This window comes from Mchenga conophoros, linkage group LG11 (assembly GCF_057382185.1).
Source record: "Mchenga conophoros isolate Kocher_MC1m ecotype Shallow Benthic linkage group LG11, M_conophoros_male_GT1.1, whole genome shotgun sequence".
NCBI classification, from domain to species: domain Eukaryota; kingdom Metazoa; phylum Chordata; class Actinopteri; order Cichliformes; family Cichlidae; genus Mchenga; species Mchenga conophoros.
In genome coordinates this window covers 32,319,809-32,342,062 of record NC_140536.1, presented here as the reverse complement: position 1 = coordinate 32,342,062, position 22,254 = coordinate 32,319,809, and positions in this window count along the sequence as shown.

The window sequence follows — 22,254 nt, the reverse complement described above, 5'->3', positions numbered from 1 at the left end:
TTTTTGGCGAGTGACTGAAACTCTACGTGCCGCCATGACCACCCCGTTTCCCTGAATGTAAAAAGCTTCGCAATTTAACATCACAAAGGTCTTTAGATTCCACACACAGGAGATTGCATCAATCTGATGAAATCCCTTGGAGGAGTACGTCAAAGCACGGTGCCTGAAAAGAGGGGAAAATGTTGCCAAAATTGCACATTAATTTTAAAATGGCTGACATCCTGTTGGATTTGGGATATTGCTCCAAGAGACTTTTTTGTACATCTTGATATCTCCTATAAGCCTACCAGGTTTCAGATTCATACATAAAACACAGAGCAGGGGCTGTGGTTTTGAAATTTTGTAGGGGGCGCTGTGGAGCCATTTTGGGATATTCAATAAACATGATCACATGACAACCAAGCCTTCATCACATTGGAGGTGTGTGCCAAATTTCAAGCCTCTATAAACTTGCCAAGACCCTCAAAAGCCACTTCATCTTTCATGGTGAACAGCGTTGCCACCAGGGTGCGCCGTTCAGTTTAAAGTCACAATTTTTGCACTGAAGCATCACGAGGGACTGATGGTGATATTCACCGCTTTTGAGGTGGCCACGATGAACCTGTGAAAATCAGTACAACAAAATTAAAGCCATGACATTTCCTGTTGCCACTAGGTGGCGCTGTCCGTATTTCCGACAATGGGCACATCAATCTGTTCAGGGCGGGTCTGACATCATGCCTGTAAAGTCTGGTACTGATCAGACTGGATTTCATTGAGTTATACTAATTTGTTTCTTCATGGCGTGACATCAAAGTTCGCCATGCTGCTGGGGTCACACCCTTTTGCGAAAACTCACAGTTTTCACTGTAACCCAAGACCAACTCCTTAAGGCTTTCCTGGAGAAATTTGAGGCTGCAGATGTCACACTTCACTATACTGTACCCCAAAGTGTAAAACATGACATTTCCTGTTCCCACTAGGTGGCGCTGTCCTTGATGTCAAATATGGCAGTTGAAATATGTTCAGGGGTGGAGCCTTATCATATGTGTGCTCTTTGGTCCAGATCGGAACATGTATGACAGAATGAGAGGCAATAAGATTTTCATGGCGAGTCATCGAAATTCGCCGTGGCGCCACGGCCTCATGGTATTGTGAAAACTCAAAAGCTCCGCAATTTAACATGGCATAAGGGTGTAGTTGGCACTGACCAAATATGAAGGTTATGAAATCAAACCCCAAGGAGGAGTTCGTTAAAGTTCGAGGCATGGAAATGGTAAAATCAGAGCCAAAATGTCACCTTCAATCCAAAATGGCGGACTTCCTGTTGGGTTTAGGACATTGCCATAATAGACTTTTTTGTTCGACTCTGAACGTTATATAGGTGTACCGACTTTCAAACATGTAGGTCATACCCATACCGGGGGCTCGCGTTTTTCATTTTTCTAGGTGGCGCTACTGAGCTAATTTTCCCAGGCCATGTCTGAGAACATTAAAATACGTAAATTTTCACCAGACCTGACGCGTGTGCAAAATTTCATGAGTTTTCGAGCATGTTTAGGCCCTCAAACGGCCAATTCATTTGCCGAAATAATAATAATAATAATAATAATAATTAAAGCTGCAAGCAGCGTTATGAGGGCCCTCGCACCCCCGGCACGTCGAGCCACTGCCAACACCTCAAACCGGCACGGCCGATGTGATGTCACATTGATGGATTTCATGCTTTTAATCACCAGCTAACATTTCATCTTATTCAACCAGGATTATAGTCATGCCACTAGGTGGCGCTCTAACCATTATTGACAAATAGCATAACAAACATTTCCAAGCTCGAGTCTCATCACAACTGCGACCTTTGGGAGAGATTGGACATTGTGTTTTTTACTGACAGCAGATTACTGCTTTTTGCGAGTGATTGAAACTCTACGTGCCGCCATGACCACCCCGTTTCCCTGAACGGAAAAAGCTTCGCAATTTAACATCACAAAGGTCTTTAGATTCTACACACTGAAGAATGCTTCAATATGATGAAATCCCTTGGAGGAGTTCATCAAAGTATGAGGCCTGAAAAGGGGGAAAAATGTCATCAAAATTACACATTAATTTTAAAATGGCTGACTTCCTGTTGGATTTGGGATATTGCTCCAAGAGACTTTTTTGTACATCTTGATATCTTACACAAGCTTACCAAGTGTCAGACTCATAGATGAAACACAGAGCAGGGGCTGATGTTTTGAAATATTGTAGGGGGCGCTGTGGAGCCATTTTGCGCTATTCAAGGAAAATGGTTACATAACAACAATGCCTTCATCCATTTGGAGGTGTGTGCCAAATTTCAAGCCTCTATAAACTTTCCAAGCCCCTCAAAAGCCACTTCATCTTTCATGATGAACCGCGTTGCCACCAGGGTGCGCCGTTCAGTTTAAAGTCACAATTTTTGCACTGAAGCATCACGAGGGACTGATGGTGATATTCACCGCTTTTGAGGTGGCCACGATCAACCTGTGAAAATCAGTACAACAAAATTAAAGCCATGACATTTCCTGTTGCCACTAGGTGGCGCTGTCCGTATTTCCGACAATGGGCATATCAATCTGTTCAGGGCGGGTTTGACATCATGCCTGTAAAGTCTGGTACTGATCAGACTGGATTTCATTGAGTTATACTAATTTGTTTCTTCATGGCGTGACATCAAAGTTCGCCATGCTGCTGGGGTCACACCCTTTCGTGAAAAGTCACAGTTTTCACTGTAACCCAAGACCAACTCCTTAAGGCTTTCCTGGAGAAATTTGAGGCTGCAGATGTCACCCATCACAATACTGTACCCCAAAGTGTAAAACATGACATTTCCTGTTCCCACTAGGTGGCGCTGTCCCTGGTGTCAAATATGGCAGTTGAAATATGTTCAGGGGTGGAGCCTTATCATATGTGTTCACTTTGGTCAAGGTCAGAAAATGTATGACAAAATGAGAGGCAATAAGATTTTCATGGCGAGTCATCGAAATTCGCCATGGCGCCACGGCCTCATAGTATTGTGAAAACTCAAAAGCTCCGCAATTTAACATGGCACAAGGGTGTAGTTGAGACTGTCCAAATTTGAAGCTTATAGGACCAAATCCCAAGGAGGAGTTCGTTAAAGTTCGAGGCATGGAAACGGTAAAATCAGAGCCAAAATGTCACATTCAATCCAAAATGGCAGACTTCCTGTTGGGTTTAGGACATTGCCATAATAGACTTTTTTGTTCGACTCTGAAAGTTATATAGGTGTACCGACTTTCAAACATGTAGATCATACCCATACCGGGGGCTCGCGTTTTTCATTTTTCTAGGTGGCGCTACTGAGCTAATTTTCCCTGGCCATGTCTGAGAACATTAAAATACGTAAATTTTCACCAGACCTGACGCGTGTGCAAAATTTCATGAGTTTTCGAGCATGTTTAGGCCCTCAAAAGGCCAATTCATTTGCCGAAATAATAATAATAATAATAAACAGAGCAATTACAATAGGGCCTTCGCACTGTCAGTGCTCGGGCCCTAATAATAATAAACAGAGCAATTACAATAGGGCCTTCGCACTGTCAGTGCTCGGGCCCTAATAATAATAATAATAATAATAATAATAATAATAATAATAATAATAATTAAAGCTGCAAGCAGCGTTATGAGGGCCCTCGCACCCCCGGCGCGTCGAGCCACGCCCAACACCTAAAACCAGCACGTCCGATCTGATGTCACATTGATGGAATTCATGCATTTAACCACCAGCTAACATTTCAACTCATTCATTCATGATTAGTTAGTCGTTCCACTAGGTGGCGCTCTAACCATTATGTACAAATGGCATAACAAACACTTCCAAGCTCAAGTCTCATCACACCTGCGACCTTTGGGAGAGATTGGACATTGTGTTTTTGAGTGACAGCAGATTACTGCTTTTTGGCGAGTGATTCAAACTCTAAGTGCCGCCATAACCACCCCGTTTCCTTGAACGTAAAAAGCTTCGCAATTTAACATCACAAAGGTCTTTAGATTCCACACACTGGAGAATGGTTCAATATGATGAAATCCCTTGGAGGAGTTCGTCAAAGTATGAAGCCTGAAAAGAGGGGAAAATGTCGCCAAAATTGCACATTCATTTTAAAATGGCTGACTTCCTGTTGGATTTGGGATATTGCTCCAAGAGACTTTTTTGTACATCTTGATATTTTCCATAAGCTTACCAGGTTTCAGACTCATAGATGAAACACAGAGCAGGGGCTGTTGTTTTGAAATTTTGTAGGGGGCGCTGTGGAGCAATTTCGCGCTATTCAATGAAAATGATCACATGACAACAAAGCCTTCAACCATTTGGAGGTGTGGGCCAAATTTCAAGCCTCTATAAACTTGCAAGCCCCTCAAAAGCCACTTCATCTTTCATGTTGAACAGCGTTGCCACCAGGGTGCGCCGTTCAGTTTAAAGTCACAATTTTTGCACTGAAGCATCACGAGGGACTGATGTTGATATTCACCGCTTTTGAGGTGGCCACGATGAACCTGTGAAAATCAGTACAACAAAATTAAAGCCATGACATTTCCTGTTGCCACTAGGTGGCGCTGTACGTATTCCCGACAATGGGCACATCAATCTGTTCAGGGCGGGTCTGACATCATGCCTGTAAAGTCTGGTACTGAACAGACTGGATTTCATTGAGTTATACTAATTTGTTTCTTCATGGCGTGACATCAAAGTTCGCCATGCTGCTGGGGTCACACCCTTTTGCGAAAACTCACAGTTTTCACTGTAACCCAAGACCAACTCCTTAAGGCTTTCCTGGAGAAATTTGAGGCTGCAGGTGTCACCCATCACTATACTGTACCCCAAAGTGTAAAACATGACATTTCCTGTTGCCACTAGGTGGCGCTGTCCCTGGTGTCAAATATGGCAGTTGAAATATGTTCAGGGGTGGAGCCTTATCATATGTGTTCACTTTGGTCAAGGTCAGAAAATGTATGACAAAATGAGAGGCAATAAGATTTTCATGGCGAGTCATCGAAATTCGCCATGGCGCCACGGCCTCATAGTATTGTGAAAACTCAAAAGCTCCGCAATTTAACATGGCCCAGGTGTGTAGTTGACACTGACCAAAGATGAAGCTTATACAACCAAATCCCAAGGAGGAGTTCGCAAAAGTTCGAGGCATGGAAATGGCAAAATTAGAGCCAAAATGTCACCTTCTCTTCCAAATGGCGGACTTCCTGTTGGGTTTGCATCAATGGGCCCACAGACTTTTTTGTTCGACTCGGCATGATACACATGTGTGCCAAATTTCATACATGTAGCTGAAACGATGTGGTCGTAGGGCTGCATTTAACAAGGCATAGGTGGCGCTGTAGAGCCATTTCCCAGTGCTCATATGTAAAACCATTAAAATACAAAATTTTTCACCAGACCTGGCATGTGTGCAAAATTTCATGAGTTTTTGAGCATGTTTAGGCCCTCAAAAAGGCCCTTGTTTGGGGTGAATAATAATAATAATAATAATTAAAGCTGCAAGCAGCGTTATGAGGGCCCTCGCACCCCCGGCACGTCGAGCCACTGCCAACACCTCAAACCGGCACGTCCGATGTGATGTCACATTGATGGATTTCATGCTTTTAATCACCAGCTAACATTTCATCTTATTCAACCAGGATTATAGTCATGCCACTAGGTGGCGCTCTAACCATTATTGACAAATAGCATAACAAACATTTCCAAGCTCGAGTCTCATCACACCTGCGACCTTTGGGAGAGATTGGACATTGTGTTTTTTAGTGACAGCAGATTACTGCTTTTGGCGAGTGATTGAAACTCTACGTGCCGCCATGACCACCCCGTTTCCCTGAACGGAAAAAGCTTCGCAATTTAACATCACAAAGGTCTTTAGATTCTACACACTGAAGAATGCTTCAATATGATGAAATCCCTTGGAGGAGTTCGTCAAAGTATGAGGCCTGAAAAGGGGGGAAAATGTCATCAAAATTACACATTAATTTTAAAATGGCTGACTTCCTGTTGGATTTGGGATATTGCTCCAAGAGACTTTTTTGTACATCTTGATATCTTACACAAGCTTACCAAGTGTCAGACTCATAGATGAAACACAGAGCAGGGGCTGATGTTTTGAAATATTGTAGGGGGCGCTGTGGAGCCATTTTGCGCTATTCAATGAAAATGATCACATGACAACAATGCCTTCAACCATTTGGAGGTGTGTGCCAAATTTCAAGCCTCTATAAACTTGCAAGCCCCTCAAAAGCCACTTCATCTTTCATGTTGAACAGCGTTGCCACCAGGGTGCGCCGTTCAGTTTAAAGTCACAATTTTTGCACTGAAGCATCACGAGGGACTGATGTTGATATTCACCGCTTTTGAGGTGGCCACGATGAACCTGTGAAAATCAGTACAACAAAATTAAAGCCATGACATTTCCTGTTGCCACTAGGTGGCGCTGTACGTATTCCCGACAATGGGCACATCAATCTGTTCAGGGCGGGTCTGACATCATGCCTGTAAAGTCTGGTACTGAACAGACTGGATTTCATTGAGTTATACTAATTTGTTTCTTCATGGCGTGACATCAAAGTTCGCCATGCTGCTGGGGTCACACCCTTTTGCGAAAAGTCACAGTTTTCACTGTAACCCAAGACCAACTCCTTAAGGCTTTCCTGGAGAAATTTGAGGCTGCAGGTGTCACCCATCACTATACTGTACCCCAAAGTGTAAAACATGACATTTCCTGTTGCCACTAGGTGGCGCTGTCCCTGGTGTCAAATATGGCAGTTGAAATATGTTCAGGGGTGGAGCCTTATCATATGTGTTCACTTTGGTCAAGGTCAGAAAATGTATGACAAAATGAGAGGCAATAAGATTTTCATGGCGAGTCATCGAAATTCGCCATGGCGCCACGGCCTCATAGTATTGTGAAAACTCAAAAGCTCCGCAATTTAACATGGCCCAGGTGTGTAGTTGACACTGACCAAAGATGAAGCTTATACAACCAAATCCCAAGGAGGAGTTCGCAAAAGTTCGAGGCATGGAAATGGCAAAATTAGAGCCAAAATGTCACCTTCTCTTCCAAATGGCGGACTTCCTGTTGGGTTTGCATCAATGGGCCCACAGACTTTTTTGTTCGACTCGGCATGATACACATGTGTGCCAAATTTCATACATGTAGCTGAAACGATGTGGTCGTAGGGCTGCATTTAACAAGGCATAGGTGGCGCTGTAGAGCCATTTCCCAGTGCTCATATGTAAAACCATTAAAATACAAAATTTTTCACCAGACCTGGCATGTGTGCAAAATTTCATGAGTTTTTGAGCATGTTTAGGCCCTCAAAAAGGCCCTTGTTTGGGGTGAATAATAATAATAATAATAATAAGAAACGGAGCAGATACAATAGGGCCTTCGCACTCTCGGTGCTCGGGCCCTAATTAAAGCTGCAAGCAGCGTTATGAGGGCCCTCGCACCCTGGCGTGTCGAGCCACGCCCAACACCTAAAACCAGCACGTCCAATGTGATGTCACATTGATGGAATTCATGCATTTAACCACCAGCTAACATTTCATCTCATTGAACCATGATTATAGTCGTCCCACTAGGTGGCGCTCTAACTATTACTGACAAATAGCATAACAAACATTTCCGAGCTCGAGTCTCATCACACCTGCGACGTTTGGGAGAGATTGGATATTGTGTTTTTGAGTGACAGCAGATTACTGTTTTTTGGCGAGTGATTGAAACTCTAAGTGCCACCATGACCACCCCGTTTCCCTGAACGTAAAAAGCTTCGCAATTTAACATCACAAAGGTCTTTAGATTCCACAAACTTCAGATCGGTCCAATCTGATGAAATCCCTTGGAGGAGTTCGTCAAAGTATGAAGCCTGAAAAGAGGGGAAAATGTCGCCAAAATTACACATGAATTTTAAAATGGCTGACTTCCTGTTGGATTTGGGATATTGCTCCAAGAGACTTTTTTGTACATCTTAATATCTTCCATGAGCTTACCAAGTTTCAGACTCATAGATAAAACACAGAGCAGGGGCTGATATTTTGAAACTTTGTAGGGGGCGCTGTGGAGCAATTTCGCGCTATTCAATGAAAATGATCACATGACAACAAAGCCTTCATCCATTTGGGGGTGTGTGCCAAATTTCAAGCCTCTATAAACTTTCCAAGCCCCTCAAAAGCCACTTCATCTTTCATGTTGAACCGCGTTGCCACCAGGGTGCGCCGTTCAGTGTAAAGTCACAATTTTTGCACTGAAGCATCACGAGGGACTAATGGTGATATTCACCGCTTTTGAGGTGGCCACGATGAACCTGTGAAAATCAGTACAACAAAATTAAAGCCATGACATTTCCTGTGGCCAATAGGTGGCGCTGTCCGTATTTCCGACAATGGGCACGTCAATCTGTTCAGGGCGGGTCTGACATCATGCCTGTAAAGTCTGGTACTGATCAGACTGGATTTCATTGAGTTATACTAATTTCTTTCTTCATGGCGTGACATCAAAGTTCGCCATGCTGCTGGGGTCACACCCGTTTGCGAAAAGTCACAGTTTTCACTGTAACCCAAGACCAACTCCTTAAGGCTTTCCTGGAGAAATTTGAGGCTGCAGGTGTCACCCATCACTATACTGTACCCCAAAGTGTAAAACATGACATTTCCTGTTCCCACTAGGTGGCGCTGTCCCTGGTGTCAAATATGGCAGTTGAAATATGTTCAGGGGTGGAGCCTTATCATATGTGTTCACTTTGGTCAAGGTCAGAAAATGTATGACAAAATGAGAGGCAATAAGATTTTCATGGCGAGTCATCGAAATTCGCCATGGCGCCACGGCCTCATAGTATTGTGAAAACTCAAAAGCTCCGCAATTTAACATGGCCCAGGTGTGTAGTTGACACTGACCAAAGATGAAGCTTATACAACCAAATCCCAAGGAGGAGTTCGCAAAAGTTCGAGGCATGGAAATGGCAAAATTAGAGCCAAAATGTCACCTTCTCTTCCAAATGGCGGACTTCCTGTTGGGTTTGCATCAATGGGCCCACAGACTTTTTTGTTCGACTCGGCATGATACACATGTGTGCCAAATTTCATACATGTAGCTGAAACGATGTGGTCGTAGGGCTGCATTTAACAAGGCATAGGTGGCGCTGTAGAGCCATTTCCCAGTGCTCATATGTAAAACCATTAAAATACAAAATTTTTCACCAGACCTGGCATGTGTGCAAAATTTCATGAGTTTTTGAGCATGTTTAGGCCCTCAAAAAGGCCCTTGTTTCGCCTGAATAATAATAATAATAATAATTAAAGCTGCAAGCAGCGTTATGAGGGCCCTCGCACCCCCGGCACGTCGAGCCACTGCCAACACCTCAAACCGGCACGTCCGATGTGATGTCACATTGATGGATTTCATGCTTTTAATCACCAGCTAACATTTCATCTTATTCAACCAGGATTATAGTCATGCCACTAGGTGGCGCTCTAACCATTATTGACAAATAGCATAACAAACATTTCCAAGCTCGAGTCTCATCACACCTGCGACCTTTGGGAGAGATTGGACATTGTGTTTTTTAGTGACAGCAGATTACTGCTTTTTGCGAGTGATTGAAACTCTACGTGCCGCCATGACCACCCCGTTTCCCTGAACGGAAAAAGCTTCGCAATTTAACATCACAAAGGTCTTTAGATTCTACACACTGAAGAATGCTTCAATATGATGAAATCCCTTGGAGGAGTTCGTCAAAGTATGAGGCCTGAAAAGGGGGGAAAATGTCATCAAAATTACACATTAATTTTAAAATGGCTGACTTCCTGTTGGATTTGGGATATTGCTCCAAGAGACTTTTTTGTACATCTTGATATCTTACACAAGCTTACCAAGTGTCAGACTCATAGATGAAACACAGAGCAGGGGCTGATGTTTTGAAATATTGTAGGGGGCGCTGTGGAGCCATTTCGCGCTATTCAATGAAAATGATCACATGCCAACAAAGCGTTCATCCATTTGGAGGTGTGTGCCAAATTTCAAGCCTCTATAAACTTTCCAAGCCCCTCAAAAGCCACTTCATCTTTCATGGTGAACCGCGTTACCACCAGGGTGCGCCGTTCAGTTTAAAGTCACAATTTTTGCACTGAAGCATCACGAGGGACTGATGTTGATATTCACCGCTTTTGAGGTGGCCACGATGAACCTGTGAAAATCAGTACAACAAAATTAAAGCCATGACATGTCCTGTTGCCACTAGGTGGCGCTGTCCGTATTTCTGACAATGGGCACATCAATCTGTTCAGGGCGGGTCTGACATCATGCCTGTAAAGTCTGGTACTGATCAGACTGGATTTCATTGAGTTATACTAATTTGTTTCTTCATGGCGTGACATCAAAGTTCACCATGCTGCTGGGGTCACACCCTTTCGTGAAAAGTCACAGTTTTCACTGTAACCCAAGACCAACTCCTTAAGGCTTTCCTGGAGAAATTTGAGGCTGCAGATGTCACCCATCACAATACTGTACCCCAAAGTGTAAAACATGACATTTCCTGTTCCCACTAGGTGGCGCTGTACCTGGTGTCAAATATGGCAGTTGAAATATGTTCAGGGGTGGAGCCTTATCATATGTGTTCACTTTGGTCAAGGTCAGAAAATGTATGACAAAATGAGAGGCAATAAGATTTTCATGGCGAGTCATCGAAATTCGCCATGGCGCCACGGCCTCATAGTATTGTGAAAACTCAAAAGCTCCGCAATTTAACATGGCACAAGGGTGTAGTTGACACTGTCCAAATTTGAAGGTTATGAAATCAAACCCCAAGGAGGAGTTCGCAAAAGTTCGAGGCATGGAAATGGCAAAATTAGAGCCAAAATGTCACCTTCTCTTCCAAATGGCGGACTTCCTGTTGGGTTTGCGTCAATGGGCCCACAGACTTTTTTGTTCGTCTTGGCATGATACATATGTGTGCCAAATTTCATACATGTAGCTCAAACGATGTGGTCGTAGGGCTGCATTTAACAAGGCATAGGTGGCGCTCTAGAGCCATTTCCCTGTGCTCATATGTAAAACCATTAAAATACAAAATTTTTCACCAGACCTGGCATGTGTGCAAAATTTCATGAGTTTTTGAGCATGTTTAGGCCCTCAAAAAGGCCCTTGTTTGGGGTGAATAATAATAATAATAATAATTAAAGCTGCAAGCAGCGTTATGAGGGCCCTCGCACCCCCGGCACGTCGAGCCACTGCCAACACCTCAAACCGGCACGTCCGATGTGATGTCACATTGATGGATTTCATGCTTTTAATCACCAGCTAACATTTCATCTTATTCAACCAGGATTATAGTCATGCCACTAGGTGGCGCTCTAACCATTATTGACAAATAGCATAACAAACATTTCCAAGCTCGAGTCTCATCACACCTGCGACCTTTGGGAGAGATTGGACATTGTGTTTTTTAGTGACAGCAGATTACTGCTTTTTGCGAGTGATTGAAACTCTACGTGCCGCCATGACCACCCCGTTTCCCTGAACGGAAAAAGCTTCGCAATTTAACATCACAAAGGTCTTTAGATTCTACACACTGAAGAATGCTTCAATATGATGAAATCCCTTGGAGGAGTTCGTCAAAGTATGAGTCCTGAAAAGGGGGGAAAATGTCATCAAAATTACACATTAATTTTAAAATGGCTGACTTCCTGTTGGATTTGGGATATTGCTCCAAGAGACTTTTTTGTACACCTTGATATCTTACACAAGCTTACCAAGTGTCAGACTCATAGATGAAACACAGAGCAGGGGCTGATGTTTTGAAATATTGTAGGGGGCGCTGTGGAGCCATTTTGCGCTATTCAAGGAAAATGGTTACATAACAACAATGCCTTCATCCATTTGGAGGTGTGTGCCAAATTTCAAGCCTCTATAAACTTTCCAAGCCCCTCAAAAGCCACTTCATCTTTCATGATGAACCGCGTTGCCACCAGGGTGCGCCGTTCAGTTTAAAGTCACAATTTTTGCACTGAAGCATCACGAGGGACTGATGGTGATATTCACCGCTTTTGAGGTGGCCACGATCAACCTGTGAAAATCAGTACAACAAAGTTAAAGCCATGACATTTCCTGTTGCCACTAGGTGGCGCTGTCCGTATTTCCGACAATGGGCATATCAATCTGTTCAGGGCGGGTCTGACATCATGCCTGTAAAGTCTGGTACTGATCAGACTGGATTTCATTGAGTTATACTAATTTGTTTCTTCATGGCGTGACATCAAAGTTCGCCACGCCGCTGGGGTCACACCCTTTCGTGAAAAGTCACAGTTTTCACTGTAACCCAAGACCAACTCCTTAAGGCTTTCCTGGAGAAATTTGAGGCTGCAGATGTCACCCATCACAATACTGTACCCCAAAGTGTAAAACATGACATTTCCTGTTCCCACTAGGTGGCGCTGTCCTTGATGTCAAATATGGCAGTTGAAATATGTTCAGGGGTGGAGCCTTATCATATGTGTGCTCTTTGGTCCAGATCGGAACATGTATGACAGAATGAGAGGCAATAAGATTTTCATGGCGAGTCATCAAAATTCGCCATGGCGCCACGGCCTCATACTATTGTGAAAACTCAAAAGCTCCGCAATTTAACATGGCACAAGGGTGTAGTTGACACTGTCCAAATTTGAAGCTTATAGGACCAAATCCCAAGGAGGAGTTCGTTAAAGTTCGAGGCATGGAAATGGCAAAATTAGAGCCAAAATGTCACCTTCTCTTCCAAATGGCGGACTTCCTGTTGGGTTTGCGTCAATGGGCCCACAGACTTTTTTGTTCGTCTTGGCATGATACACATGTGTGCCAAATTTCATACATGTAGCTCAAACGATGTGGTCGTAGGGCTGCATTTAACAAGGCATAGGTGGCGCTGTAGAGCCATTTCCAAGTGCTCATATGTAAAACCATTAAAATACGTAAATTTTCACCAGACCTGACGCGTGCGCAAAATTTCAAGAGTTTTCGAGCATGTTTAGGCCCTCAAAAGGCCGATTCATTTGCCGGAATAATAATAATAATAATTAAAGCTGCAAGCAGCGTTATGAGGTCCCTCGCACCCCATCGCGTCGAGCTACGCCCAACACCTACAACCAGCACCTCCGATCTCATGTCACATTGATGGAATTCATGCATTCAACCACCAGCTAACATTTCATCTCATTCAATCATGATTATAGTCGTTCCACTAGGTGGCACTCTAACCATTACTGACAAATGGCATAACAAACATTTCCGAGCTCGAGTCTCATCACGCCTGCGACCTTTGGGACATATTGGACATTTTGATTTTGAGTGACAGCAGATTACTGCTTTTTGGCGAGTGATTGAAACTCCACGTGCCACCATGACAACCCCGTTTCCCTGAACGGGGGGGGCAAGTGACACTGTTGAAAAGGTTAGACTGAGACAAAAGATCATTTGAAGTTTTTTGAATGTCCCTCATGATTTCAATAAATACCTGTGCCACTGGTTTGTAAGCCACTTTGCTTTTAGCAAACGAGAAGAGGAGAGCTTTGGATTTTAACATTCTGAGGATTCGAGGACATTATTTTAGACCACTATAACAAACATCACAAGATATTATTTTTGAAAAACCCTGCCCTTGTGCAATTCTTGGTAAGTTTTATTTGTTGTAAATTGAATTTTATTTTTGGTGTAAAACCACATTTTAAATTTCAGTAACAGAATTTACTTTGTATTTAAGTTATTTTTTTATTGTTTGTGGGAGGGGTACCGGTGAAAAGTCTTTGGTTTGGTTTTCTGTTTTAGTGAATTTGGGCCATTAAGCCATTTTGTGGTCTTTTTTGAAAGACTGAAATCTGTGAAAGCTAGGCCGGGTAATTAGCCACTGATTTCTTATTACAAGTAAAGCACAACATGAATATAATGAAATACATGAAGTGTGGAACATTTTTGGCTGGTTTATGTGTGTTTAGCAGATTTTAAGCAGTTTAGTAACTGCTATTTCAATCATGCTTGTTTCTGCTGTCTTTGGTAGTTTTAGAAATGGTTTATATGACCATTTAGCTAAAATTATAAGGCTTCTGTGGATACTACGTGATATTTGCATGGAGGTTTTTGCATAACTCTTGAGCCACAGTACTGGTGGCTATAGAGCGTAAGAGGATAATTGTAATTTTTCACATAGCTGTGATTTGTTGTGCGTTCAATCCTTTTCTTTAAGCAAATTTGAGCAGCAGACAGCAAGAGTTGGTGAGCATTATCTTAATGTCATACATTGACTAATTTACACCTTCATTCTGGATGTGTAAAGCGCTTTGGGGTCCTTAGGGACTAGTAAAGCGATATAGAAATACAGGCCATTTACCATTTATATATATGTTTTGTGTTTTTTGAATGAATGTAATTGCATTACTGATCATTATTGTGAACTAACTACATGTTTATGTGTAAGTAAAGTCTCTTTGATGCTCTCATGTTTGTATATTGTTTGAATGTTGTGTAAAATGTAACTAATTAACCTCATACTTTATCATAAATAGAGAATGGCATATGCTTCCCCAACGAAGTTTGCTGGGATTAATGATCCTGAAGTTGAATCATTGCGTCAAGAATTTCAACTATCAACTGTAAGTAACAAATATTTCTTAAATTTTATTTATAGTGTAGAAAAATTTGTTTTTACGCTACATTACCTGTTACAGAGCTGGGAAGGATGCTGTGTTTAGTGTTTCTTGTGTTTGTTTGTTTGTTTGTTTGCTCTTTCATATAAGTCACTGTTAACCCTTGTGCCATACTGGGGCCTTTTTGGGTCCCCAGGGTGATCAACGTAAGTTTTTTAAAGGATGGCACAAGGTTAAGCTGAGACTTTTATACAGCTGTTGTTGTGATCTGGCACTACAAACATTACATTGTAGCGGCAGCATAGATTGAAGCGAATAACTGTTTTCTAATTTTGTTATGATCCAAAATATTTTGTAATTTCAGTATGCCTGCTTGGACCCAGGGGTCAGCAGAGAGGATCTATATACAAGGTGCTTGCAACTTCATGCCAAGGCAATGGACCTCTTGGTTCGGCAGGTGCGGCTCAGGCGTGCAGCCGAAAGAAAGATTTCTGTTTTAAAAGAACAGCTGGATGCTGAAAAAGAAATGCTGAATAACACTGCCCAGGAGCTGGATGCATTGCAAGCTTCGATTACATTCGCACGTGATGGTAAGTCTTAATGTATTGTTTGGATGGTATAAACAGTGAATGTTGGCTTCAGTGTCTTATTTTAAGAAATGGGACTTAGAAAAAATACTCTATGAATTACTATTGAACGACTGTCTACATACAAATAAACATGAATGCGAATTATTTATTTTAGTTTATGATAAATCATTTGGAGAAAATATTAAATCCATGATTAGTATCATGTTTTGTTTTCTTCATTTGTGATTTTATAAGGATTAGATATATGCAAATGTCTGTTTTACCCATGTATATTTGTTAAAGTTGTTTATAAATACTAACTGTCAAAAAATATTATTTGTTTTTGTTTTGTTCAGATGTGACAGAGGCCACCACTCAGACAGACGAAGACTTGTGACAGATGTTTTATAATAATGCTAAGTTTTCTTAGATTAATATATTTTTTCACATTTGACCCAAAGTGGCATGTTTTAGGTCACTTTGGGTAATTTTTAATTCAGAAATAGGTGTGGTGAGACAGTTAGTGGTAAAGACTATCAATGGCTGTCTTTTGTTTTCATGTGTGAAGGGGAAGCGGGGGGGGGGGGGGGGGGGGCAAACTTGAGGTCACACTGTTGAATGAATAAGTTGTAAGGCTGTGAAACCAAGGTGAGACTGAGTCTCACCTTGGTTTCTTTTGGCAAGGCCATCTTTTGGCAAGGCCAAGGGTGTGGACAACAGCTATGGAAATTAGTGTACTGCTGAATAAAGATTTTAACTACTCAATTCTTTTACAATTGCTTTATAAATACTGTGAATACTCAACTGTGAAAAATATTGTTTTGGTTTGTTTTGTACATATGTGACAGAGGACTCCAGTCAGACAGACAAAGAGTTGTGACAGATGTGTAAATATTTTATAATAAATGTTCCTGTTTTAAATTTTGGTTTTCTTTGACTGTTTATTCATCCTTATGGTATATGTGTTATTAGTTTAAATTCTACAACTCTACAAGTTTAAAAAAAAGAGATGTATGAAGACTAAGAGGAGGATGAAACTTTTTCACATTAAATGTTTAATAATAACAAGTATTGTGAATAGGAAATAAGTTTCTAACATAATTGTTTATGAATCAAGATTTATAAAACACTAGTGGTGTCACTGGTGTCATTTTGGCTTTAAAATAAAAAAAAGCGAACTTATGTTTTATGAACAATTTGATGTTTTGATAATAACTAATAACTCCTTTCAATGTCACTGATAGTTTTAAAGACATTACTATTAAAATGTATAAATTACACTTGAAAGCTGTACACTAGTTGATTGTCAGTGTTTGTAAGTTTTTCAAGCTTTCTCTTTCTTGAAAGCTACTTCATTTTCCATGTCGAATGGCTATGTTGCAACACAACAGAGAGGAGAAGCTGAAATATATTTTTTCATATTTATGTATTCTTCTCATTCTCTAGTTGTTCTATTAAGATTCCTGTATTTTGTTGATATAAACCTAAACACTATGCTATTGCACTGCCAATGTATTAAACAGAAGCTCAATATGAACAGTAAGGAACAAGACTTGCCGTTAATCCTTAGAGCTATGGAAGATTTGTGTAGATAACTCGTGCTGGTTTTTCACCAGAATGAACTATTCTTCTTTGTTTGTCATTGACATCAATGAAGATGCTAAATAACAGTCTTTTGCTACCAAATTGATTTAACCTTCGTTGTGTCTATTCGTTGTGGGCCTTTCAATGATCTAGCAGTTTGGCAGATTCAGCCTGATTAACTGACAGAAAAACACAGAGACCACACGATAAAATCCACTGCCAATTATTCCAACAGTCTTTCACCATTCTCTGATACTGTACTTCTGAAGGAACTTTGGCTTATGCTGCTTTTTCATTTGACTGTTTTGGTTTTACGATATTTCTGCTAATTTCTTATGATTTGACAGCATCAGGTACTTGCTAAGCTTTCTTACTTTTATATGCTGTCACCCACTGGGACTGTGACCTAAAGTGACCCAAAAGTTTTAGGTCACTTTGGGTAATTGTTAATTCAGAATTAGGTGTGGTGAGACAGTTGGTGGCAGAGACTATCAATGGCTGTCTTTTGTTTTCATGTGTGAAGGGCAAGCAAGGGGGGGGGGGGGGGGGCAAGTGACACTGTTGAAAAGGTTAGACTGAGACAAAAGATCATTTGAAGTTTTTTGAATGTCCCTCATGATTTCAATAAATACCTGTGCCACTGGTTTGTAAGCCACTTTGCTTTTAGCAAACGAGAAGAGGAGAGCTTTGGATTTTAACATTCTGAGGATTCGAGGACATTATTTTAGACCACTATAACAAACATCACAAGAGATTATTTTTGAAAAACCCTGCCCTTGTGCAATTCTTGGTAAGTTTTATTTGTTGTAAATTGAATTTTATTTTTGGTGTAAAACCACATTTTAAATTTCAGTAACAGAATTTACTTTGTATTTAAGTTATTTTTTTATTGTTTGTGGGAGGGGTACCGGTGAAAAGTCTTTGGTTTGGTTTTCTGTTTTAGTGAATTTGGGCCATTAAGCCATTTTGTGGTCTTTTTTGAAAGACTGAAATCTGTGAAAGCTAGGCCGGGTAATTAGCCACTGATTTCTTATTACAAGTAAAGCACAACATGAATATAATGAAATACATGAAGTGTGGAACATTTTTGGCTGGTTTATGTGTGTTTAGCAGATTTTAAGCAGTTTAGTAACTGCTATTTCAATCATGCTTGTTTCTGCTGTCTTTGGTAGTTTTAGAAATGGTTTATATGACCATTTAGCTAAAATTATAAGGCTTCTGTGGATACTACGTGATATTTGCATGGAGGTTTTTGCATAACTCTTGAGCCACAGTACTGGTGGCTATAGAGCGTAAGAGGATAATTGTAATTTTTCACATAGCTGTGATTTGTTGTGCGTTCAATCCTTTTCTTTAAGCAAATTTGAGCAGCAGACAGCAAGAGTTGGTGAGCATTATCTTAATGTCATACATTGACTAATTTACACCTTCATTCTGGATGTGTAAAGCGCTTTGGGGTCCTTAGGGACTAGTAAAGCGATATAGAAATACAGGCCATTTACCATTTATATATATGTTTTGTGTTTTTTGAATGAATGTAATTGCATTACTGATCATTATTGTGAACTAACTACATGTTTATGTGTAAGTAAAGTCTCTTTGATGCTCTCATGTTTGTATATTGTTTGAATGTTGTGTAAAATGTAACTAATTAACCTCATACTTTATCATAAATAGAGAATGGCATATGCTTCCCCAACGAAGTTTGCTGGGATTAATGATCCTGAAGTTGAATCATTGCGTCAAGAATTTCAACTATCAACTGTAAGTAACAAATATTTCTTAAATTTTATTTATAGTGTAGAAAAATTTGTTTTTACGCTACATTACCTGTTACAGAGCTGGGAAGGATGCTGTGTTTAGTGTTTCTTGTGTTTGTTTGTTTGTTTGCTCTTTCATATAAGTCACTGTTAACCCTTGTGCCATACTGGGGCCTTTTTGGGTCCCCAGGGTGATCAACGTAAGTTTTTTAAAGGATGGCACAAGGTTAAGCTGAGACTTTTATACAGCTGTTGTTGTGATCTGGCACTACAAACATTACATTGTAGCAGCAGCATAGATTGAAGCGAATAACTGTTTTCTAATTTTGTTATGATCCAAAATATTTTGTAATTTCAGTATGCCTGCTTGGACCCAGGGGTCAGCAGAGAGGATCTATATACAAGGTGCTTGCAACTTCATGCCAAGGCAATGGACCTCTTGGTTCGGCAGGTGCGGCTCAGGCGTGCAGCCGAAAGAAAGATTTCTGTTTTAAAAGAACAGCTGGATGCTGAAAAAGAAATGCTGAATAACACTGCCCAGGAGCTGGATGCATTGCAAGCTTCGATTACATTCGCACGTGATGGTAAGTCTTAATGTATTGTTTGGATGGTATAAACAGTGAATGTTGGCTTCAGTGTCTTATTTTAAGAAATGGGACTTAGAAAAAATACTCTATGAATTACTATTGAACGACTGTCTACATACAAATAAACATGAATGCGAATTATTTATTTTAGTTTATGATAAATCATTTGGAGAAAATATTAAATCCATGATTAGTATCATGTTTTGTTTTCTTCATTTGTGATTTTATAAGGATTAGATATATGCAAATGTCTGTTTTACCCATGTATATTTGTTAAAGTTGTTTATAAATACTAACTGTCAAAAAATATTATTTGTTTTTGTTTTGTTCAGATGTGACAGAGGCCACCACTCAGACAGACGAAGACTTGTGACAGATGTTTTATAATAATGCTAAGTTTTCTTAGATTAATATATTTTTTCACATTTGACCCAAAGTGGCATGTTTTAGGTCACTTTGGGTAATTTTTAATTCAGAAATAGGTGTGGTGAGACAGTTAGTGGTAAAGACTATCAATGGCTGTCTTTTGTTTTCATGTGTGAAGGGGAAGCGGGGGGGGGGGGGGGGGGGGGCAAACTTGAGGTCACACTGTTGAATGAATAAGTTGTAAGGCTGTGAAACCAAGGTGAGACTGAGTCTCACCTTGGTTTCTTTTGGCAAGGCCATCTTTTGGCAAGGCCAAGGGTGTGGACAACAGCTATGGAAATTAGTGTACTGCTGAATAAAGATTTTAACTACTCAATTCTTTTACAATTGCTTTATAAATACTGTGAATACTCAACTGTGAAAAATATTGTTTTGGTTTGTTTTGTACATATGTGACAGAGGACTCCAGTCAGACAGACAAAGAGTTGTGACAGATGTGTAAATATTTTATAATAAATGTTCCTGTTTTAAATTTTGGTTTTCTTTGACTGTTTATTCATCCTTATGGTATATGTGTTATTAGTTTAAATTCTACAACTCTACAAGTTTAAAAAAAAGAGATGTATGAAGACTAAGAGGAGGATGAAACTTTTTCACATTAAATGTTTAATAATAACAAGTATTGTGAATAGGAAATAAGTTTCTAACATAATTGTTTATGAATCAAGATTTATAAAACACTAGTGGTGTCACTGGTGTCATTTTGGCTTTAAAATAAAAAAAAGCGAACTTATGTTTTATGAACAATTTGATGTTTTGATAATAACTAATAACTCCTTTCAATGTCACTGATAGTTTTAAAGACATTACTATTAAAATGTATAAATTACACTTGAAAGCTGTACACTAGTTGATTGTCAGTGTTTGTAAGTTTTTCAAGCTTTCTCTTTCTTGAAAGCTACTTCATTTTCCATGTCGAATGGCTATGTTGCAACACAACAGAGAGGAGAAGCTGAAATATATTTTTTCATATTTATGTATTCTTCTCATTCTCTAGTTGTTCTATTAAGATTCCTGTATTTTGTTGATATAAACCTAAACACTATGCTATTGCACTGCCAATGTATTAAACAGAAGCTCAATATGAACAGTAAGGAACAAGACTTGCCGTTAATCCTTAGAGCTATGGAAGATTTGTGTAGATAACTCGTGCTGGTTTTTCACCAGAATGAACTATTCTTCTTTGTTTGTCATTGACATCAATGAAGATGCTAAATAACAGTCTTTTGCTACCAAATTGATTTAACCTTCGTTGTGTCTATTCGTTGTGGGCCTTTCAATGATCTAGCAGTTTGGCAGATTCAGCCTGATTAACTGACAGAAAAACACAGAGACCACACGATAAAATCCACTGCCAATTATTCCAACAGTCTTTCACCATTCTCTGATACTGTACTTCTGAAGGAACTTTGGCTTATGCTGCTTTTTCATTTGACTGTTTTGGTTTTACGATATTTCTGCTAATTTCTTATGATTTGACAGCATCAGGTACTTGCTAAGCTTTCTTACTTTTATATGCTGTCACCCACTGGGACTGTGACCTAAAGTGACCCAAAAGTTTTAGGTCACTTTGGGTAATTGTTAATTCAGAATTAGGTGTGGTGAGAGAGTTGGTGGCAGAGACTATCAATGGCTGTCTTTTGTTTTCATGTGTGAAGGGCAAGCAAGGGGGGGCAAGTGACACTGTTGAAAAGGTTAGACTGAGACAAAAGATTGAATTGTGTCTTTTGGCAAAGCCAAGGGTGTGGACAACAGCTATGAAAATTAGTGTACTGCTGAATAAAGGTTTTAACTACTCAAGGGAAAAAAGGTGTTGAGTACTGTTTATTGCATTGTAACTTCACTGGTTACTTTGTGACAGTCCCTCCCCTGTTGGCTTCTGTGATTGGATCATTTGAAGTTTTTTGAATGTCCCTCATGATTTCAATAAATACCTGTGCCACTGGTTTGTAAGCCACTTTGCTTTTAGCAAACGAGAAGAGGAGAGCTTTGGATTTTAACATTCTGAGGATTCGAGGACATTATTTTAGACCACTATAACAAACATCACAAGATATTATTTTTGAAAAACCCTGCCCTTGTGCAATTCTTGGTAAGTTTTATTTGTTGTAAATTGAATTTTATTTTTGGTGTAAAACCACATTTTAAATTTCAGTAACAGAATTTACTTTGTATTTAAGTTATTTTTTTATTGTTTGTGGGAGGGGTACCGGTGAAAAGTCTTTGGTTTGGTTTTCTGTTTTAGTGAATTTGGGCCATTAAGCCATTTTGTGGTCTTTTTTGAAAGACTGAAATCTGTGAAAGCTAGGCCGGGTAATTAGCCACTGATTTCTTATTACAAGTAAAGCACAACATGAATATAATGAAATACATGAAGTGTGGAACATTTTTGGCTGGTTTATGTGTGTTTAGCAGATTTTAAGCAGTTTAGTAACTGCTATTTCAATCATGCTTGTTTCTGCTGTCTTTGGTAGTTTTAGAAATGGTTTATATGACCATTTAGCTAAAATTATAAGGCTTCTGTGGATACTACGTGATATTTGCATGGAGGTTTTTGCATAACTCTTGAGCCACAGTACTGGTGGCTATAGAGCGTAAGAGGATAATTGTAATTTTTCACATAGCTGTGATTTGTTGTGCGTTCATTGTGAGTTGTTAAATTTGCATCATGCTAATTATGCAGGTATTGAGAAAATTTT